This window comes from Danio rerio, chromosome 2, assembly GCF_052040795.2.
Source record: "Danio rerio strain M-AB ecotype USA chromosome 2, GRCz13ab, whole genome shotgun sequence".
NCBI classification, from domain to species: domain Eukaryota; kingdom Metazoa; phylum Chordata; class Actinopteri; order Cypriniformes; family Danionidae; genus Danio; species Danio rerio.
In genome coordinates, this window is record NC_141022.1 from 34,028,173 (window position 1) to 34,051,334 (window position 23,162).

The 23,162-nt window shown below is 35.7% G+C and overlaps 1 protein-coding gene across 22 annotated transcripts in view; it reads right to left on the reverse strand.

Moving 5' to 3' along the window:
- ctnnd2b (catenin (cadherin-associated protein), delta 2b) overlaps positions 1-14,654 on the reverse strand; it is a 140,489-nt gene extending 125,835 nt beyond the window's left edge. For 18 of the 22 annotated variants that reach the window (XM_087239552.1, XM_087239548.1, XM_087239542.1 and 15 more), the window contains exon 1: positions 14,378-14,654. The gene's annotated coding sequence lies outside the window, so the exon portion shown is untranslated. 22 annotated transcript variants of the gene reach the window in all.
- Positions 14,655-23,162: the final 8,508 nt, after the last annotated feature.

The following is a 23,162-nucleotide window of genomic DNA, read 5'->3' on the forward strand; positions in this document are numbered from 1 at the left end:
ACTGAAATTAAATATTTCAATTCAATATTTTAAATTAATCAGATTTAGTTTAAATGTACATCCTGTCACCTGATGGATAGACAACAATGCAGAGACCTTGGTGAGCAAATCAAGGCAAAGGCAGATTCTGCTTGACAAGTGTATTCAGCATTGAACTCTACAATTCACTGTTATGTTTTTATTGCACTAAGTTATCATTTTAAAAGTTACACTGCATTAGTTAATACAATTTAAAGTAATGGATTTTATTTATTTTAAAATAGTATGAAATAAATTAGGAAATTAAGCATGGCGACTTTAATGTAATACCAATGTTTGGTATATTTAACTTGGGCCCACGTCTCATAATGATATTTGGTTTTTGCCCCTTTATATGAAAATGTTTGGGCACCCCTGCTGTAGATCAACTTCCAAAATCAGCTATGCCTAAAGTAGGTATATCCAGATTGTTGTTCTATGGCACCTTGAAGACAGAGACCTGCCACCATACATCTCAATGAAAAATCCCTCAAAATATAGAGATATAATTTTTGTAAATATTGCACATCACTAATCAAACATTGAATAATTTAATTTGTTTTATTCTTTACACCAAACAATCTCACAACCTTTTAATCTTGTTTTCTGCATTAAACAACTGCCCTGCCTTTGCATTATCGTTCCCATAACATCCCATTAAGACATTGGCCATATGCTTTCGACATTGTTTCAATCCCTTTGGACATTTTGCATTTTTGTTTTTCCGCAAGATTCAGAAGACTCCCAAAATCTGATCATCCAGTGAAACGGCAGATGTTCCTGAAAAAAACGGATGCATCTTGACGGTGTTCAGCTGATGCTGCTATTGGCAGGCATTACGGCTTTGAACCCAGGTTCACAATTAGTCATGTGATCCCACAGGATACTATCGGAAATGTGCAACAAAAGGCACATATTGTGTTTACAGTCACACCCCACATTCACACACTTTTACCCACCCAACAATATTGTCAGAATAAAATCAGCCTTGATTAGTGGCTGCAATTAATGAGACAGAGAAAACGAGGGCGATGCATTAAGAACCAGCATTTGGCAGATAAATATTTATGTGAAATCTCATGTGAAATCATTAAAACAAAATCCCTAATTATTACAAAGTATATTAGTTATATAACATATATGCCGGAGAGATGGAAAGATGAAGGAAAACAAATATTTTTACAGCTTCGTTAAGAGCACAGACATTAATCAGTCCTTTGTATTCTGACTGTGGACAGATTTGTTTATTTATTGTTTCGACACACGACTGACAACTCTGAGAATGAAGCGGCAATAAAATTCTGAGCACACTGCAAGATTAAAATGTTCAATAAGGTCTTAAAGGAAACTAATCTCTTTTTCTGTGAGGCTGGCACACTGGGAGATGACGTTATGTGCTCCTGCACAAAGCACCGAACGGGGACTGGAGATAATGTGTCTTTTATATTGCAATCGGTATATTAATTTAACCATGTCTTTGCTGTACCTGTAAATATTTTAGTGGATCTGAAATGTACCATGCATGTGGTGCGTGTGCAAAAGACAATCCTAATAGAATATGATATAGATACTATTACAATATTTATTGACATTTACAAAACAGGCTATAAACTTTGTGAATAATTAACAGAATAAGACTTATAATATAATTAATAACTTTTCAATAAAATCCATTAAATGACTTGAATAATTTTTTTTTTGGATTCTGTGATTAATATGAATAAAACATTTAAATATTTCCCTTATACAGTCTGCATTACTACAAACAATACATAACTAATAAATCTAACCTTAGATGCAATGCTTTTTTTCCAAAATAAAATAAAAAAAACTGAAAAAAATTATTTTATAGTTTACGGTACAAAGATGGCATTACTGTTTTATATTTAATGGTTTACATTTTATGTTTTTCATAGAAATAGCAATATTTCCTTATAGTTTTTTTCATATCAGACTTTCTCATCACTAGCTGTTTTTTAAAAGTTCACACTTAGCTGATGATTGATTAAAAAGCGAGTTTGGCATGCTGTCCCAGGAGAGAGCCCTGAGCTCATAGGATCCTCGAGCCCAGGGCTCCCTCCTGTTTGCAAAGCGAGAGGGGAGTTTGAGCTCAGGTAGGTCTTGAGAAATCCCCCCTTATTTACAGCTGATGACAGATTGTAAATTGCTATATAGAGATATACTGCTGGTTAAGAGCTGGATTATAGTGTAAATTTAGATTGATCAGTTCACTTATGATGCATGTTTTTGAACTGTGGGAGGAAACCAGAGAACCTGGGGTAAACCCATTCGAGCACGGGGAGAATATGTAAACCCTACACCTAAACAATAACTGGCCTCTTAAAGATTTTAACCAGCGACATTCTTGCTGTGAGGCAACAGTGCTAACCACTGGGCTGCCGTGCCATCCTATAAAAGAAAAGATGGAAGAGTAGGGGTGGAAGAGGGGATTCTTCAAGATGAAATAACTAAAGTAAGAAACGGTTATTTAGTGAGTTAGGATTAATCTTATTATTAAATCATGCATTAGTTAAAGCCTTAATGAGTTAGCTGTGTGTCAGTGAGAAAAAAGACAGAATCACTGATCAAATGCAAATCTAACTCTTGAGAGCTGTCAGTGAAAAACACAACTGATCCAAGTTTTAGCTCTTCATTTTCTATAAGCAGTTAGCAAACCCGGCTGTAATTTTGTATAATTTATCAAAAGTAGGTACAACACCATCTTGTGCTGATGAAAGTGACTTAAATGCACCTGACATCATTATTACAACTCGTCAACTCATAAGTAGAAAAATCTTTTTTTGAACGCTGCATCAGTGTACTACAGATACGGGTAACATTAGCCTTACAGTAAGTAGGTTTATTAATATCAGTTAATGAACAGGTTTTTTTTTTCATTCATTAATTTTCCTTTGGCTTAGTCCCTCATTTATCAGGGTTTGCCACAGTGGAATGAACCTCAAACTATTCCAGCATTTGTTTTTTTGCAGATGCCCTACCAACTGCAACCCAGTACTAGGAAACACCCATACACTCTCACATTCATACACACACACACACACACACACACACACACAAACACACACTTATCCACTACAGCCAATTGACGCTTCGCTAAGCCATGCCCAAAAACAGCTACCCACCAATCGTGGCTTAGCAACTGTAGCTACGCGCAGGGCCTCTGTCAAGCTTTCGAGCGAGTGCATATGGATTGTGCAAATATGATACCTGGTATCCTTAAAGTTTGGACAGGATGGTGGAATTTTTTCCCTTTTCAAAACCTAAAACCAAAGAGGAGAAATGTCAGCATGGATCAAGCTGTGTGAGGGGAGCTAAAGGAGCGGAGTTAAGTTGGTTTTGTTTTGATATTCCTGACACATTCAGTGATAGACAGCAACAACTCACACACCTCTTACCCTAAACAGATCAAAACTGTGTTTCCTACAAAAATACAAAGCTGGTTATGTTTCACAGCAGTCTTTTTCTTTTTTTCACTTGATATTGTAAGTAATGCTCCGTTTAAGCCTTCGCCATAACGTTAGTAACGTAGTCATACTAATATCGAATAGGTCATAATGACATGAGTTATTGATCTGGAAAATACGAATCTGTTGCTAACTTTACTGAATGTCATATTTCCATCTATTTCAAGCTACGAATATTTGAAATTACAAATCAACAGAACAAAACCGGGATATGATCACAAACTGAGCACTTGCGATCAATATACTTTACCAGCAGCAGTTTTTTAGTCATTTATAAAGAGCACACAAACATACTGAAAGTAATAGTTAACTTACTGTACATTGTTATGTGTCAATGATGCTAATATTCGGCACAAATCCATCATTTAACCCTTTCTGGCTGCTCTATGAATGAACTATGTAAAAGCACTGTCAGGCGTGTTTCCTCGTCGGTTAGTAACGCTATATTTCATTGCACAACAAAAGTCCATCTGGCTTTTTGGCTAAAAATAGAGAAATCACGGTTTCATTTGTTGTTATTGCATTATTTTTAAATCTCACCTCTCTTGCTGAGCATGAGCTAAACTGTTGAATGGTTAGCGTATGAGGCAGCTAGGCTAAGCTAGCTTAAATTTTGATTGATTTATTTTCTGATCAGTTGCCTATTATGCCGTGAATATACCCATGTAATGCATACTGCAGTCCTTTTTTGTCTGGCTTTCTCGGATCTCTCACCTGTTCACCAAAAATGGCATTATATCCCTGGCAATGTCTGAAACCGGCACATACAGATTGAAAAAGCCATGCCAGGCACGAAAGCGTGACAGGTGTAGCAACAGTAACTAAGGAGGGCGGGGCTTAGCGAAGGGTCTATTTTGTTTACCCAATTTATACATACCGTATGTATTTGGGCTCTAGGGAAAACCAGAGCACCCACAGAACATGCAAACTCCACATAGAAATGCCTCCAGGTACAGCCAAGACAACCACAGATGCTGATATTTTACTGACATTCTGATATGTGTAGTTTTTCTCAAATTAAATGTTTTTTTCTTAAGTAAAATGTTAAAAAGCTCATTGACTTATTAGCAACGAGAACTGGCTGGCTGTTGTCACATTTATTTCTGCCATGTGTCTTAATAACGATCCTTGACAAACGTATTAAATGCCTTTAAAAAAGAATTAGAAATTAAATGAATAAGAGTGACCGCTACAAAAACAGACACATTCGGTTATCCCCTCACTATACAGCACAGCGCCTTCTAGAACTAATTAACTAGCTGCAAAAGTCCTGGTGGCGGATTGTATGGTTTTTCAAGACATGTCTCCTTGCCCAAAATGTCAACGATACATTGAGAAGCAGCGCAAATGTGAGGCAATTAAAATGCTCCTCGGATCATGTTCTCAAAGGACAGCTGAGCGTGACATCGATGATAAAGAGTAATTATGTGAGGCTTGCTGTGATCAAACAGGCCCCACTGCTTATTAGGGCTTTTTCTCCTCTATAGTCTCTGGTGGTGATGTCTGAGTGCATTATATTTTTTCAATAGCCACCTCTTTCCCTCTTTATTTGCGTTAAGTAGAAGTACACAGCAGCATATTATAGGTAAAGCCTATGTGAATTAAGAACTATAATTGAAACAATTATCCCTTTGGCTTTCACTTACCGACAGTCTCTGTATAGAAAAGAGCAGAACACAGCTCTCCGTTTAGTTATTTTCTAACCCACTGATATCAAAAAAATAGTTTACACATCATCGTATGATTAACTTTTCAAATTCATCTGCAACCTTCAAGCGTCACGAAGGAAACGACTTATGATTTGTGGTGTGTCAGGGAAATGACAGAAAACATATATTTGCAGTTCTGCTTTGCCTAGAAAATGCATCAAGGGATATCAGTATAAGGCTTGGATTTTTCAAGCGTGGCACGAGGACATTGCTGCCATGCCTGTGTAGCTCTGGGTAGAATCGGTTGGCTCAGTAAAGAGCCTGACCTAGTATGGGATTAATGACATTGCTGCTGGAGAGAGTTGACATTGCTGAAAGCTGTGTTTACTAGTGTTATCTGTGAAGAAACAACAGCGGAAATCTAATACACCCACTGAGTTCTCCAAGACAAAAGTAGCGTTATACTCCTTAAGGATGAAGAAAGAGAAACTGAACTTGCAAACATTCATGTCAGGCTGTTGTTTGCTTATGTAAAGCTAATTTACGAGCATATACTTGTGGTTGTTCCAGATAATAAATTTACTGATGTGCCGGAATCCTCTATAATTGGCTGCTGAATAACAGCAAAGAGGACTCCTTCTGGTCAAAACAATAGCAAGAGTTTATAACCACTGCTTTTTAAGACCCAGTAAAAAAAGTCTATGCATAATTTGAAAAGAGTATTTTAAAATCTCTATACAAATTTATAAGGTGGACATAATAGGCTGTGTTTTAAAAATTAGAGACTTTGTATCTTTATTTGACAAATTATTTGACAAAATAAAGAGCTTAAGGTTTGATTTTTCAGTGTGTATTCAATTCGAGGTACACTATGATAAAAAGCAAAGTTGCACATAAACAGTGTTGTTTTTAATTTAGTTTCATTTCTCATGGCTTAATATAATTAATTTCTTCATTTTACATATCAATTCTAATTTAAGAATGTATTTTAACATTTTTAAATCAGAATTGATATGCAAAATGAAGAAATGAACTCAATTAGGCCATGAGAAATTAAACTAAATTAAAATCAAGACTGCTAAAAAACTATTTACTAGAAAACTCCTGAGGAAGTCACTTTATGGAGTGCATTGTAAATGCTTTGATTTTACGATTGTCTGCTCTCATTTTCAGTGCATCCGGAAAGTATTCATAGCGCTTCACTTTTTTCACTTTTTTTATGTTACAGCCTTCTTCCAAAATGGATTAAACTCATTTATTTCCTCAAAATTCTCCACACAATACCCCATAATGACAATGTAAAAAATATTTTTTGAAATTGTTGCAAATTTATTAAAAATAAAAACCTGAAAAATCACATGTAAATAAGTATTCACGGCTTTAAAGCACAAGCTCTAAATTTAGCTCAGGTACATTCTGTTTCCACTGATCATACTTGAAATGTTTCAGCGACTTAATTGGAGTTCACCTGTGGTAAATTCAGTGATTTAAATATTCATACACCTGTCTATATAAGGTCCCAGGGTTGACAGTGCATGTCGAAGCACAAACCAAGCATGAAGACAAAAAAAATTGTCTGTAGAACTCCGAGACAGGATTGTTTTGAGACACAAGGCTGTAGAAGGTTACAGAAAAAATTCTGCTGCTCTGAAAGTTTCAATGAGCACAATGATCTCCATCATCTATCATGGAAGATGTTTAAAACCACCAGGACTCTTCCCAGAGCTGGACGGCCATCTAGTGATCTGGGGAGAAGGGCCTTAGTCGGGGAGGTGATCAATAACCCTATGGTCACTCTGTCTGAACTCCAGTGTTCTTCTGTGGAATGAGGAGAACCTTACAGAAGAACAACCATCTCTGCAGCAATCCACCAATCAGGCCTGTATGGTAGAGTGGCCAGACAGAAGCCACTCTCCGCCTGGAATTTGCCAGGCATCTGGAAGACTCTTAGACCATAGGAAACAAAATTATCTGGTCTGATGAGACTAAAATTGAACTCCTTGGAGTGAATGCCAGGCATTACATTTGAAGAAAACCAGGCACAGCTCATCACCAGGCTAATACCATCCTTTCAGTAAAGCATGGTGGTGGCAGCATCATGCTGTGGGGATGTTTTTCAGCAGCAGGAACTGGACTAGCCCAGGAGTAGTCAGGATAGAGGGAAAGATGCATACAGCAATGTACAGAGACCACAACTTGGTGAATGTCATTGAGTGGCCCAGCCAGAGCCCAGACCTAAATCACATTGAACATTTCTGGAGAGATCTGAAAATGGCTGTACACCGTCACTTCTCACACAACCTGATAGAGCTTGAGAGTTACTGCAAATAGGACTAGGAATTATTTTTTTTTAAATGGACAGCAATTTTAAAAAATCTTTGTTCACATTGTCATTATGGGGTATTGTTTGTAGAATTGTGAGGAAATTAATTAATTTAATACATTTTGGAATAAGGCTATAACATAAAAAATGTGGAAAAAGTAAAGCGCTATAAATACTTTCCAGATGCACTGTAAAACCTTTTTTTAGGACTTGAATTGTGGAAAGCTAGACATTTTAAGATGCAAAGAAACAGCAAAATAAACTTAAAATATGTTTAATGCGAAATAAATGTGTAAATGAATATGTAAATTAAAATAAATTAAATGAACTTGGATTATCCTCAAATGGCTTAATTTAACAGCAAAGTATCCTGCTTGACATAAAATCATTAAATAAAAGCATTAATGGACATGAAGTAGTGATTTAAACTAACATTATTTGATTGTGTAAGAATACAAAAGAGCTTATAATGCAGAGCATAGCACAGTTATTTAGAAAATTGGTTGCCAGTGACAACAGTCAATTGTCCATTTTAATATTCACCATACAAAAGCATTTGACCATCTGAATGAAGCATTTCATCTAATATAATAATAATATACAGTTTTGCAAAGGTATAAAAGTTATGGTACTATTTGAAAAGCATGGTCATGACCCAGTTTATTACCACTTAATTCATACAAAGGCTACTAGACCATATTGTCTTATATAAAAAAGCCCTCTGACATTTTATTAAATAAACTGTGCATAAATACCCTCATTTTCTCATCAAGCACATCCAAGATATGGGTTTAAAAGCAAACTTTTGCTGTTGAAATTAGAGGAACTTTAAACAACGCTATAATGTCATCTGCAAAAACAACAATAACCTTCCTTTTGAATTTATTTTGGTTGGCAAATCTAAAAATAGATCGCAAGAGCCCTGCTGTCTCTCATATTTCATATTTCATGTGTCAGTGGATTCCTTAATCACAAGTGCAAATGCTCAGTGAGCACAGCTTGTCTCTCCTCACTCCAGGTCTGTATAATCCAGGCAGTCAGGTAAGAATGTATTTTCTGCCCTCCTATCAAGTCTTTTCTGGAGCACTGACAGTGTGTGCATAAGCAAGGCTGCTCCCCGGTGCATTGGCCGTGTGCGTATAAGAAGATGTTTGCATGGTACACTGGCTAAATGAAGTTGAGGAAAGATCGCTCACTCAAGCACTTGATCTGTAGAAGGCAATGCCGGGAAAATACACCCCCCAATAACAGTAAGACAACTTAACGCACGTGGGAAATAAACAACGGGAATGTTCGACTTCAAAGCTATATTGCACAATGCTCATTCATGACTACAAACAAGAATCAGTTCATTTATGAGAATGAAAAAATGTATTGATATTGAGGTGGGGTGACGCGGTGGCACAGTAGGTAGTGCTGTTGCCTTACAGCAAGAAGGTCACTGGTTCGAGCCTCGGCTGGGTCAGTTGGCTTTTCTGTGTGGAGTTTGCATGTTCTCCCCGCGTTCACGTGGGTTTCCTCCGGATGCTCCTGTTTCCCCCACAGTCCAAAGACATGCAGTACAGGTGAATTTGGTAGGCTAAATTGTCCGTAGTGTATGTGTGATAATGAAAGTGTATGGATGTTTCCCAGAGATGGGTTGTGGCTGGAAGGGCATCCACTGTGTAAAACATATGCTGGATAAGTTAGTGGTTCATTCCATTGTGGCAACCCCAGATTATTAATAGGACTAAGCTGAAAAGAAAATGAAATAATGAATAAAAATGGTATAAAAGAAAAATTTTGTGGTTTTAAAACCCTGACTTTTCCCAAACCGCAGAAAACCTTGAAACCGGTCATCGTCCCAGGACTAATTGCAACATATGGATGGTAGTCTCAGAATTTGGAATAAACATCTAAAATGGATTGATACATCCGGCCTTTGATCAGGGTGATGGTGTATGATGTGTGGGATTGGCCCTCTTATTACCAATTAAACATTGTTTAATGTATTGTAGCTGAACATGTTTATTTTTTTATGACCACAGTGTACTCATCTTGCAAAGGCTACTTCCATCAGGAACACAAAGCTCAAATCATCTCAAATTGGGTTCTTGAACTTGAGTTCACAACTCCAAAGTCCTCCACATTCACCAGATCTCAGTCCAATACAGCGCATTTAAGATGTGATGAAAGGGAGATTCACTTCATGAGGTTGATCTTAGGAACTGCAGGATACTATCATGTCAATATGAAGAAAAATATCTGATGAATGTTTCCAGCACCTTTGGCGTAAAGAATTAAGGCAGTTATGAAGGTAAAACTGGTATTAACTGTGTACTAGCAAGGTGTACTAACAAAGTGGTCAATCAAAAATATGTGAAAAACAGGCCATTCAAATGCACAAAACAATCAGCTTAACACAGACAATTGACTAATTTCCCAATATTAAACTACTTCAGTACCGTCCTCTGATTCAATTTTTTATAAAACCTGATAACTGGGATGGAAGACACTGTGGTGTGACATCATCACACGAAAGCATCTGTATATATTACACAGTGAAATCATGAAAGCAGTGTTTTGTTGTTAAAAATAATTGCTGAACGTCACAGAAATCTAAATATTTAGCTTTCAGTGATATGACTCTAGATAACAAATATTCCTGTAGGGAATATGGTCTTTGTCTTTTACAAACTTAATAAAAACAAGACAAAAAATTAATGATCAGCAGAAAAAAAGTCTTGTATTTCCCTTAAGGAGAGTGCTTCTTTGGGGTTTATGGCATGTAAAAACTATTAATTGAATATCTTCAAATATGACAGGCAAAGCTAAAAACAAACATGTGAACATCTCAAGTAATCAAACACTCATATAATCCACTGAGGTTAACAACTATAGTATCTAGCTCCAAATTAAGTGAACACATCAAATCAAAGTCATTCAGCAAAAATTCAGCAAAATTCAAGACACCATTAGGCAGATCTTCTGTAATCATATTCATAAAAATATACAAGAAATGTATGTGCTCTCATATTCTCCTGCATGACAGCTTTAACTACATATCAGCTGTGTGTGTCAACTTAGATGACAACAATGGCAAATGCCTGTGTCATCACCAGCTTTATCTCTTGGGTCATTATCAGAAAAGGAGACTGACTCAGCCCATACCAATTGGCTGGAGTCAAGTTTGATATTTATCAATAGGTCTATTACCTTGTCCTGCACAGAATACTGAACACTACATGAGCACAATAGAGCCTGTTCTCATTTAACAAAAGAGCATAAACCAAACGAAGAAGAGAAATAATTAATACTCTTTCTATATGTTAGCATCAATAACAAAATTTTTCTTGCAAATAAAACTAGATACATAAACTTAATAGATCAAGATAAATCTAACAGAAATCAAAGTTTAGCAATTCCAGCATTATGGAAGTGACATTTTAAGTAAAAATTTCAAACTTAAATTCACAAAGAAAGTATAGAATATTTAAATTTAGTGATGCTATTGGCCCCTGAACATCCTGCTTGTTATCAAACTATCGCATAATTGTAAAAAGAGTTGATTGAATCATAACTTAGCTTTATCATCGATCATAGCATTTTTATCAATATATTGATCTTTGTGGGTTCTCAGAAGCTAAGGAAATTAAAAATGTATAACTGTAAATACGCTAGGACTATTGTTTACATCCTTCAAAATGGTCTATATGTTAACATTATATTGAAACATCTGTTTATATTTTCCAAAACTACTAACCACAGAGTTTTGGGATAATAAAATTATCATTCTGTAAACATTTTGTAAGGTTTAATTGAGGGAAATAAACATGAGTTATGGATGTGAGGGGAAAAGTATGTGAGTTAACAGTATATAGCATAACCTTGTTGGAATTCTGTGAATTAAACTGTGCAAACCAAAGAAATAATGCTAATCAAAAGGATAACTATATCCTATATACTCCGCTCACAATAGAACAAAACCATCGATTTTATTGAAATTTATCTTTCTGCATTTATGAGAAAAAAGGCTTTATTGTGGATGTGACATATATGAATTTGCCATTTGCATGACTTTGGTCAATCAAAAATAACTATATGAAAACATTGACAGAGTCATTTTGGGTATTTTACAGTACTGTAATATACAAAACCAAGAAAGGGTTTACTATTTTGGTGAAAACTTTTTTTTTTCTATGACAAGATTGACATTTGCATCAGTTGAGCATTTATTAAAATGAATGAAACATTAAACATTTTGATTGCAATGAAGAACACTGAAAACTTATGGTGGGTGGCTTTGGGATAATGATGTAAAATAACAAGTTGTTTGTAAAAAGCCTCTAATAAACTAATGCACTCATGAGATGCATGTGCATCATTTTAATAATTAATAATAATACTAGAAATCTGCACATCTGGTGTCTTTGTGCCAAGTTTAAGCTATTGATTACTTATCCATTATCCTGAATTTGCTGGACCTTTGACGGAATGGCAGGTTACTGTATAATAAGAGTTATTGTACAAATAACGGGTCTTTGCACAATATTGCATTTTAGTTGCTTTTTTTGCCATACCTCCATGACGCCCTCAAGTATACACGACCTTTTACAAAATGCATACACAGCTCCCCCATTCTAAATCATATGCATCCATATAGCGAGCAGGTTAATACCAGCATGCATACAATATTTCACAGTCATGCACTGTTGCTCTCTGAGAGCACACTCTTAGTGTGGGTGCATCAGGACATTAAAATGTTGAATGCCAGGGCTAGGTCTGCTGAAACCTTTCTGCACAAAAAAATTCCATATGCAATGTATAATTTATGATCAACCTGAGAATGCCCGATCCCTAGAGCGATCAATATTCTCTCTCTCTCTTTCAATCTCTCTCCATCTCTCTCATTATATCTCTCTTGATTTTTTTTCCAGCAGAAAAGTACTTTTGTGCATTAATGCACCTGTAAATCAAACCTTTGCAGTCACACTTCATCACTACACATGGAGAAAAAAAAACAGACCACTTGAAAACTCTCAGCTTCTCTGCTTTTTAATATATTTAGTAGGTATGGATTTGAGATATGAGCAATTCCAGCATTATGTATGTGACATTTGCAGAAAAATTCTAAATATAAACTGCTAACCACAGAGTTACGGAATCAGAAAAATATGAATCTGTAAACATTTTTTACATTCTAAATGAGAAAAAATAAGGATGCGTTATGTGACCAAAAAAGTCTGCGAGTTTACAGTATTAAACAATCTTTGTAGAAATTCTGTAAATTAAACTGAACAACCCAAAAATTGTGCTAATTAAAAGGCTAAGAGTTGGCTCACTATAGAACAAAAATATAGATTTGATTTTATTTGACTTATTTGCATTCGTGAAGAAGAAGCTGTGTTATGGATGTGACACCTCTTCATTATGGATGTGACAGATGTGAAATTGGTTAAAAACATCAACATGGACATTTTTGAGTATATTTACAGTACTGTAAAATGCTTGCACAAATAAAGGAGAATGGATTTCGTTATTTTGGTGGAAACTTAATTTTTTTCATGGCAAGGTTGACTTTTGCAAGGAATTGGTCAAATAAATGTATCTGATAAGATGTCTTACAAAATTCAAATAGAAATAATGTTAATTAGAGTCCTTCTTTTCCAGAAAATAATATGAAAGAATGCTTTAACGTTTTGTGATTGAAAATAAGGGTTAATAATCCAACTATTTTTCTACTTCCTAACTATTGTTTTTTTTTTTTTTTGCAATTTGTTAAATACAAATGTGAAAACATCACACCTTTTAATGATATTTTAGGCTATAAATGAAAACATTTATGTTTTAAAATTGTCACCAGTTCATATACTAAAAAAACATTATGTTTGGCACAACAAAATACTGAAAAAGAAGGAATTCCCAGAACTCTATTGAATTTGCTTTACTGAACATCAAAGGGTTTTAATTTCAAATACTTCTTGTTACTTATACAGTTAGCCAGTATTCTCATGGTAGTGAAAGTTCTTGCAACAACAGCAGTCAGGGTTTTTCGAAAAGCAAATGATCAAAAATCCAATGAGGAAAGATGTCAATAAACAACTGCTCTGCTTAATTAAACACCAACATCTAAAAACATTAAATGCAACATTTTAATCCCTTATAAATGAATAATCATGACATAAGGGCCTAACTGCTTCTAAAAAGCTGAATTATTGTTTATTCTCTTTAAGTCGGCCTCACCTAAGCAAGTGCAGAGAGTGGCGGTCAGTCAAGCCACACACAGCCCTCCCATTTCCACATAAGCACACTTCAACTAATAAGCTTTATTCTTATTTCATACTCAAAACATTTCTTAAATGATATTTTTGAAAGAATTTGTCAATGAAGTCGTCATAAATGCACATTTACAGCGGTAATGCTAGAAAAAAAGCCTAGTAACCAGTATATCAAGAAATTCAAAATGAATGGGCACAAATGATGCAAGCAAAGACTGCTTCAAGCAAAGACCCTGACAGTTGGCTTTTCAAAACGTTTTGCGAGAACACGCTGTAAAACTAAACAAAGAAGCAGCGGTTGTGTCCGTGGACTAGTGTAATCTTATAAATACATCATTGAAATTTAGGTCAATAGGGAAGTAATAGGTTTTCTGTGCTCTCGCTCCCCCTCCCATCCGTCTTGGATGGAGAATGATGCTCTAATGGATTCCATTTTCAGTTTCCAGCCTGCGCTCATACGAGCAATAAATGCGATAAAAGCCCTACACAAAAATGCAGCGACATCCACATGCTAATAAACACACAACACGCGCTGCTAAAACCCGGGGTCTCGCAACTGTTTCGACCGTTTTCTTGGCAAGCTATCGTGGTTGTAGGTGGGGAATGTGACAGCTGGAAATGCAACTGGAATGACATTGCGCTTACCGAATAATGTCCAGGGGAACAACGCTCTTCTCCGCTTCCCCCTCCCCGATTAATACCGAATATTCACAGCGAGCAACACACAGAAATCATTCCCAAAGGCTGGCATTGAACGCTGAAGCGACACTGGAGGGCCAAGGAAAGGATAGCATCCGCTAGGTATCCAAGGAAAACCCGTGGGTATAGAAGGAGACCGGAAAACCGCGGTGGGAAGCCACGGACACAGCAGCAGCAGCGGCGGCGGCGGCAGCGACTGCTCTCTCCCTCTCTCTCCTCCTCTACCCTGCTGGACCATCCCCATCCCCATCCACCTTGCTGCAGTGATGACGACGCGTCCCACAGCGACATCGCGCGCTCACGTGTGGAACTGCACTTTTACAATTTAAACTCCGGTGTCAGACTTCTTGACCAGCGACGTAATTTGTAATCCCCATATGGGAGTTTTTCACGCCTGTAACTGTTTTTCTAGTAACAACCTACTTCCTGCTTTGAAAAAATGTTTTTAGGCAACTATCGGGGATACTGAATGCTTGCTAGTTACTGACTGGTAAACTGGTGTGCAATTATTTTCAGTTAAGGTAGGCAGGTCTTGTCAGCATGGCAGTTCCATATCACTGCGCTAATTGATTTCAGATATTTTCACAGCCTCAAGTCAAAAATAAAAGCACAAACAAATACTATGGTTGAGGAAAAAAAGCAGAAGCATGCAGGCCCGTGGCCAGGTGAAAGGGGTGGTTCTTTTTTTTTTTCTCAAAAAATTGAGCTTTTTGCAGTTATAGGCCTCATTTTGGGCTACTGTTTAAGTATGAAATTTAAATACTGCAGCTTACAGAAATGTTAAGCACTATTTTAGTTGAAATAGATTGTCAGATGATCATGATAACGAAAAAAGTACATTTAAAAATTCATGGAAAACAACAATAGCTAAAATAATATTCAAATTCATTTTAATAATGGCCGCTTTTGGTGCTTTAAGATTAAAAACTTGTTACTTGTAAAATATTTTTTATTGAATTTATAAACAATACAGAAGTGAAAGAAGAGTTATCTTACATCAGATTGTATGTTTTCTTGCACAGCTGGATTTTGAACTCTTGATTGAAAAAAATAATTGTTTGCACTGATCAAACCAAAGCGACAGCCGACAGAGGATTCCACTTGGTCTTAAAACCTTTTTGATGGGTTATTTTCACTATATGATGGCATAACAGTCAAAATAGGACAAATGAGCTTATGTGTGGGACAAATTCTGGACCTTTGTCAGTGAGGGGCGAGTCTTTCGAACCACCTGAACCACCCCCCCCACCCCCACCCCCCCCTTTTTTTTGAAGGACAATGGCTTGAAATAAAAGTGCAATAAAATCTAAACTATTTATTTTGGTGTAATATAAACTGTTCATTCTTATTCTATGAACACTTTGATTTTGCATCACCTCGGGTGTGCATTATTAACTAACAGTTGCATTATGCTTATTAGAGAAGTGCAAGAGCTTTGTGTTCGGAAATTAAGCTAGCCAACCATGGTTATCCAAATGCAAATCAATGAGTCAAGAAATATGGTTCTTGCAACGGTAATATGGTAACACTATACTGTATTAAAACCATAGTTCATTTTCTCAAAAATATGGTTTACCCACCCTATTTTTACAATAAAATGTAAAAGTTTTATGTTACAAATTGTAAATATGCTGCAAAAAAAAACAAAAAACTGCTGCAGAAACAAACATAACGTTGTAACCATACTTGGTGTATTATTATTATTTGTTAACCACATATTTACACAACTATACAATGGTTAAACATTAATTAGTTTGTTAGTTAGATACATTAATTCTTAATGAAATTCAGTCATATAATAGCACACATAACATAAAATGCCATTAGAAATGTGCTTAGTATAGAAAAACTATAGTGAATTTGTGGTCACAGTGGTCACAGTTATATCATTATGTTTTGTTTTTTGTTTGCTTCAGCCCGCAGCTTGATGATTGTAGGCAACATAGTTGTGTTTAGGGTAGGGGGAGGTGTAGGCGATCATCCTATTACTGCCCACTAAGGTAACGAACATGCTACTGTGACAGTTGGGTTTAGGATAGGGGAGGTGTAAGCGATTGTCAACTACGTACCAGACCTGGTCAACTACATCATTAAGCTGCGGGCTCTAGCGAGGACTGTCTCGCTTTATTCTCAGCTCTGGGAAACACCAATACACACTCATTTGCACACATACACTATGGCCAATTTAGTTTATTCCATTCACCACCGCATGTCTTTGGACTGTTATTTTTAGTAAAATATTCAACAAATTTTAATTGTACAAAATAATTCATCATGCTGCTCGATCTTACAAACTGTTTCTTCTTATACTACTTTAAATCATTGTATTAATTTAATGACATTTAATAATTTTAACAATACATTATTAACACACTGGCTTGTAGCAAATTATTTGAAGGCACTTTGATATTAGGCGCTAATAAATCTGAAGGCTCAGATATTTCTAAAAAAATGTGTACATCTCTTCCAAAAAATAAACTGGAGAAGCCAGTTGGGGAAGAAAAAATACCACCAATTTATTTCCCAAACATAAGGTCTAAACTGTTAATTTAGTTACAGGTATTATAAGTGGATAAGTAGTATATAAGTATTAGTATAATTTAAAACAAATCTTTATTGTAAATTGAAAATATGCCTTGGTTTTCTGATAGACTTGGGGTGAAAGCCTACTCCATAATTCCTGAAATCTGCAAAGAGTCAGCCAATCAGATTAGAACTTGCCAGACCAAGAAAGTGCTATGCGGTTTTGTCTGCAGTTTCCTTTAGACGGTCATTTAATAGAATTTAGGTGTTCAGCTAAAATTAACTTTAAAGAATGTTTTATTAGATGTAGACTGACATTTGTAAACACATGAATTCTAATAGGAAAATGTTTTCTCCTTTCTGGCGTGGGGAGTTAATGGAGGTAAATGGGCAATCAGATAAAGGACATTTTCTGTTTGATCAGTTTAGATCGCTGCTGCCTTTGTCTGAAAAGGTATTCAATGCAGAGCAAAATGTCAGCATGATGTCATGTGAGAGGCACCATTGTATGAAAACACTGTTAATCCCATTTCTGCCAACGATCAGCCAAACCACACAGAGACAACCACAGAGAGACGACGTGTCTGGACGAGGAACTTCCGCTGTGGAGCTGCGGACACAGGCGTTCATTCACTCCAGTGTCATTGAGTGGAAGATTAGAGGATGAAAAGGCACAGACAGTTCCCTCATAATCAGCCCCTATTCCATTACAATGCATCATTTGAAGATGGATATTCTGTGGGTTTAGATGCACAGTCAGAATCACAATCAGAAATCATAATCCAATATAGCATGGACTTTGTATTGTCACAATTAACTTTTTTTTACATTTTAGGGTTGTGGGGGGGATATTATGGCCATATATTAATGAGAAACAACACCAGTATTGCACTGATGCTTGTACAATAGTGAATTACACTAAATACTATGGCAGTATCCAAATAAGTTAAAGATTATTCTGAATTTTAAAAAGCTACAAGTAAGCTTAAGTAAATTTTTAAATTAAAATTAGAGCATTAAACTACATGTAGATCAAACAAGCTGTGTTTCTTAATTGTCAAAACGATAACAACAAAAAGCTAGAAAAAAAGAAACTATTTAAAGGGCACCTATTATACCCCCTTTTCAAGATTTAAGATAAGTATTTTGTGTCTCCAGAATGTGTCTCTAAAGTTTCAGCACAAAATACTCATCAGATTATTTATTATACCTTTTTAAATCTGGAAACTTTGAGCAGTTATAACATTGTAGCTGTTTTTGTTGCCTGTGCCTTTAATGTGAATAAGCTGGTTTTCCCTGCCCACCATTCTCACGTGCGTGTCAGAGCCATAGCCTTCCCGTAGACAAACAGCACAGTGACAGACAAGAATGAAGCAGATCTCCCTTACTACACTAAGAACTTTCCCAACGGTTATTTGTTATATTTGTTGTGAAGGTAGTTCAAGCCTTTCTGCAATGATGAGTCACACACAATGTTGTTATAAAGATCGCTCACACACACACGTTTAGCTTTGCACTGTTTTTGCACTGTAAATGTGACAGGATACACGTTTATAACCACTGCTGTATGGATATCAATTATGTTAATGTATAAAATAAACCAGATTTAAGTCAACGAACCAGGATTGAAGCGTCTTCTTTTATAATTGTACTGACAATATGCGCTGTGGTAATGAATTACGTAGTGATTTTACTGTCCTTGTTACAAACATGCTCCGCTTTAAAAACGTTTTAAACTTGTAAAACTCATTCATGATCACGGTTGATGATGATTGATGATCACAGAGGTGCCCTTTAAAGAAACTGATTTGTGATATTGAGGAAAATTTAAATAAACATACGTGAATTTTCAACTACTAGGCATGAAAAGTTTACCACACATTTCAAGACATTTCAGTGATGCTGAGTATGCAATAAAATGTTGATGATTAGTCTGCAATTATTCGCCAAGCATTATTATATGCATACTGCATCTTCTGTTATGTTTTATTTTGACAGGAGAGGGATTTTTTTTTTACTTTTGAGGAAAATACTCTGGAATAGCTCAAAAACACTGCTGTCAGGTTCAGTGCAGCACTATAAAGGCTTTGGAGGATTTGGCTAAAAGTATATGTAGTCAAGGAAAGAAAACTTTTTTAAATTCATTACTTATTAAACAGCTGCATACGTGCAGTATTGTTAACTAATAATAAAAAAAAATCAATAAATTCAAGAAATGACATTGTTATCATACCATAAATAATTTAGACGGAGTACTTCCTTTTTAAGCCTCATAAGGACTTTAACCTCCAAATTAGACACACCTTCTCTTTCTAGATGCTTCGTTATATCCATGTTGACTGAATAAAAGTACCAATAAATATGTTATTACTGGTCAATCAGAAAAGCTATGCAATTTTCAATCTGTTATCTGGCTTAGTCATTCTTTGCTTTTTCCTTCAAATTGTTCAAGTCCCCATTAAAATAAATTGTGTGTGTTTTGACTTTTAGTATGAATATGTTTGCACACATTTAAATATATGCTAGTTTGCTCTATAACTAAATTTGTATTTCAAATAAACATATGTAATAAAAATGTACAGCCTCTCATTTCTGCCAACATGAATCAACAATATTGATGACATAACTCTGCGCTATCACTTCAGTTTATGAAGAAGATTTTATGTCCTGCATGTGCATCTAAAGCATCACACCCCTAAAGAGAAAAGTAGATACAGTGATTGGGTATTGCAATGTAGAGGACAACAAAATAGAGCAGATCATATGCCGAATTGACACAATCACAAAATATACACACACAATAATTTACACTTAGCGGCCACTTTATTAGGTACACCTGTCCTACTGCTTGTTAGCACAAATTTTTAATCAGCCAATCACATGGCAGCAACTCAATGCACTTAGGCATGTAGACATGGTCAAGACGACCTTCTGCAGTTCAAATCAAGCATACAAAATGGGGAAAAAGATGATTTATGAAACATGCTTTGAACATGCATGGTTGTTGGTGCCAGATGAGCTGGTCTGAGTATTTCAGAAACTGCTTCTGATGGCTACTTCCAGCAGGACAACGTGCCATGTCATAAAGCGCAAATCATCTCACACTGGTTTCTTGAAGATGACAATGAGTTCACTGAACTCAAATGGCTCAATCCAATAGAGCATCTTTGGGATGTGGTAGAACAGGAGATTTGCATCATGGATTTGCACCAACCAATCTGCAGAAACTGCGTGATGTTATCATGTCAATATGGACCAAAGTCTCTGAGGAATATGTCCAGTATTGAATCTATGACACGAAGGATTTAAGCAGTTCTGAAGGCAAAAGTGGGTCCAACCCGGTACTAGTAAGGTGTACCTAATAAAATGGCTGGTGAGTGTACTTTGAAATAATAAGTAGATTAAGAGAAGGAACTAGCATTATCATTATCATAAGCTGTCAAATGTGAATTTACCAAGTTCAAGAGAGCTGTCTGAGTTATGATAAATTAAATGCTACTTGCTATTTTATTTTATGAAGGGGAGGGGCTACTTAATATGTCCAGGCCTTGTGTTAGTGCATATTAAGTCAATGTATTGAATAGCTCTGAATGTTTCGAGTCACGTTACAGGACCTTTAATATTTCACACCCTCAAAATGAATGAAAACTCGATCTCACAGAAGCATTTCTGTTATTTCTATGGTATACTTCACAGGGAGCAACATTTTCTGCATTCCTGTTTCAGTGATGAGGTTTGTTTTACATACTTTATGTGCATTTTTTTTTTTTTTTTTGAGCAGACCAAAATGCCTTTCTGTTGACTACAATGGTGTAAAGACAGACCATATCAGCTGTGGTTGGTAACTGGGTTTAGCAGTTTATGGGAGTAACTGATCGGTCGCACATGAGGATGTTTATGGTACTAAAGTGTATAATTAGTCACAGTTTAGTGGAAGTGGCTTGTTCAGTTTATTGGAAGTGTTCAACAAACCAGTGCTGCGATGTAATTTTTAGTCACAAAATGACTATGTCCAAAAAAAAAAGAAAAAAAAAAAACTGGGCTCACTAAATAGTAAACAGCAAATTCTCAGAAGCAGCAGCTGAGGCGTTTCAGTTCTTTTCAGTTCTTCATTAAATTAATAGTTTTAATAGTAAAAGCAAGACATTTATATTATACTGGATGCAGTGGTGTCTAAGTTACTAATTACAAATACTCAAATTACTGTAATTGAGTAGTTTTTCTTAAGAATTGTAATTTGCTGAGTAGTTTTAAAAGTGTACTTTTACTTTCCCTTGAGTACATTTTTAGATACCGGTTCTTTTACTCCACTATTGTCCTTCATCCTGCAGTCACTACTTTATTTTTTCTTGTCTATGAGGATTAGAAAAATCAGTCCTGTAATTCCTGTCCAATCACATACTGTAGAAAGTAAATTGCATCATGAAAAACTACCTCAAGCCATGTGCGCTTTATAATTACAGCAAACTGTTTGAAAGCATTAAAAGTGTCAAAGAAGATGTCCAAAATCTTTAAACGCATTGAGACTGCATGTTACTGATGACAGATGTTTACTGACCGAAATGGCCTTAAACACCCAACAGGCACAGGAACTAAACATGACATCAGATTGAAGTTGGCTCGACGTTGGATTTTGGTCACTTTCAAATGCAACCTAAAATCAACCAAATATCAACGTCATTTGATGTCATCATTGGACATCAAAATAACGTTGTCTTTAGACTGGCTAGACATTAAATTTGGGTCACCTGACATCCCAACCTAAATCTTAACAAATATTAAGATTCTAAATATTACTGTCTTATAACGTTGTGTGCCTGCTTGGCAATAACTAGATGCACTACAGAATGTTTTTTACACACACATGCACAAATTACATGTAAATGCATCAGCTTTTAACAGCGTAATACTCTCTTGAGTACTTTTGAAAGGTCTACTTTTTACTCATACTTTGAGTAATATTTACAACAGATACTTTTACACTACTTGCACTACATTTTTAGGCAAGTAATTGTACTTAGACTTGAGTATGATTTTTCAGTACTCTTTCCACCACTGACAGTATGTTACTGTTGGCACAAAGCATTTTTGTAGTAGTTATATCATCAGTCGATAGCAGTTAGATAGACCTACTCGATGTTTTTGTTCTGGTAAGCATTTTAACTACCTCTAGAGGAAGCTAAAATATAAAACTGAATTTTCCCAGTGAAGAAACGCTTATAATGTCACAATCACTGAATCACACTGTATTTTCATTCCTCTACTTACCTCATAGTGTTATTTAAAAATCGTAAAATACTGTTTTATTGTGACAACCACTAGTTGCTACTTTATGGTTAACAATACTGTTATGTTATGAGGAACTCAAACTCAGACCTTATCACTCTGTTGAACTGGTGTTATCAGTGGTGATTTGACACTTTTTTCTATTGGCTATTATAAAAACAGTATTCACAAGTACAACATAAACAACAAATTTAAATAGAAATAACAGTTTTAAGATTTCCCATCAGCACACTTTAGCTTTAACCCATGTGTGGTGTTCATATTTATGTTACCCAGCCATTGTATACACTGTTAGACATTTCTGTAAATTACACAGTTATTTACTGTATTTCACCCAGTGTAATACTGCAAATTCCTTTTACGGTAAATAACTGTATTTACCGTTGCATTATGGGAATTTAGTGTGACGTCGAACAACATATACAGCGATGTACTGTATTTGTAAAAATTCGTGTATTATACTGTATTTTCCACAACTGCTTCAACGCCACCTTGCGGCGATTCGACTACTCTGCACCACACTTTGCCTGAGGAACCTGGAGCAATTCTGGAGGACAATTTATTAGTGTGCCTGAAGAACATACTGGATTTAACAAACTTTACTCTAGTAAGCTGAGGCAGTGTTTCATTTTACAGAATGTTTTGTGGACGAGAATAGAACAAAGTAAAGTATAAAGTTGGCTATTATTATTTTCTCTGGCTTGGCGTTATTTCGCCCATTTGAGAAATATATCATCTATTAAGATGTTACCTTTATTTAATTTATTACATTAACATATTATTACTAATACTTTAAATAAGACTGTTTATGACTATTAGCCATTGCTCTCGTCATATCTTTTTATTTATTTACATAGGAACCGGTGTTGCAGCGGGTTTTGGTTTAGGAGGGAACCAGAGGTATGCAGACAGTTTTGGAGGA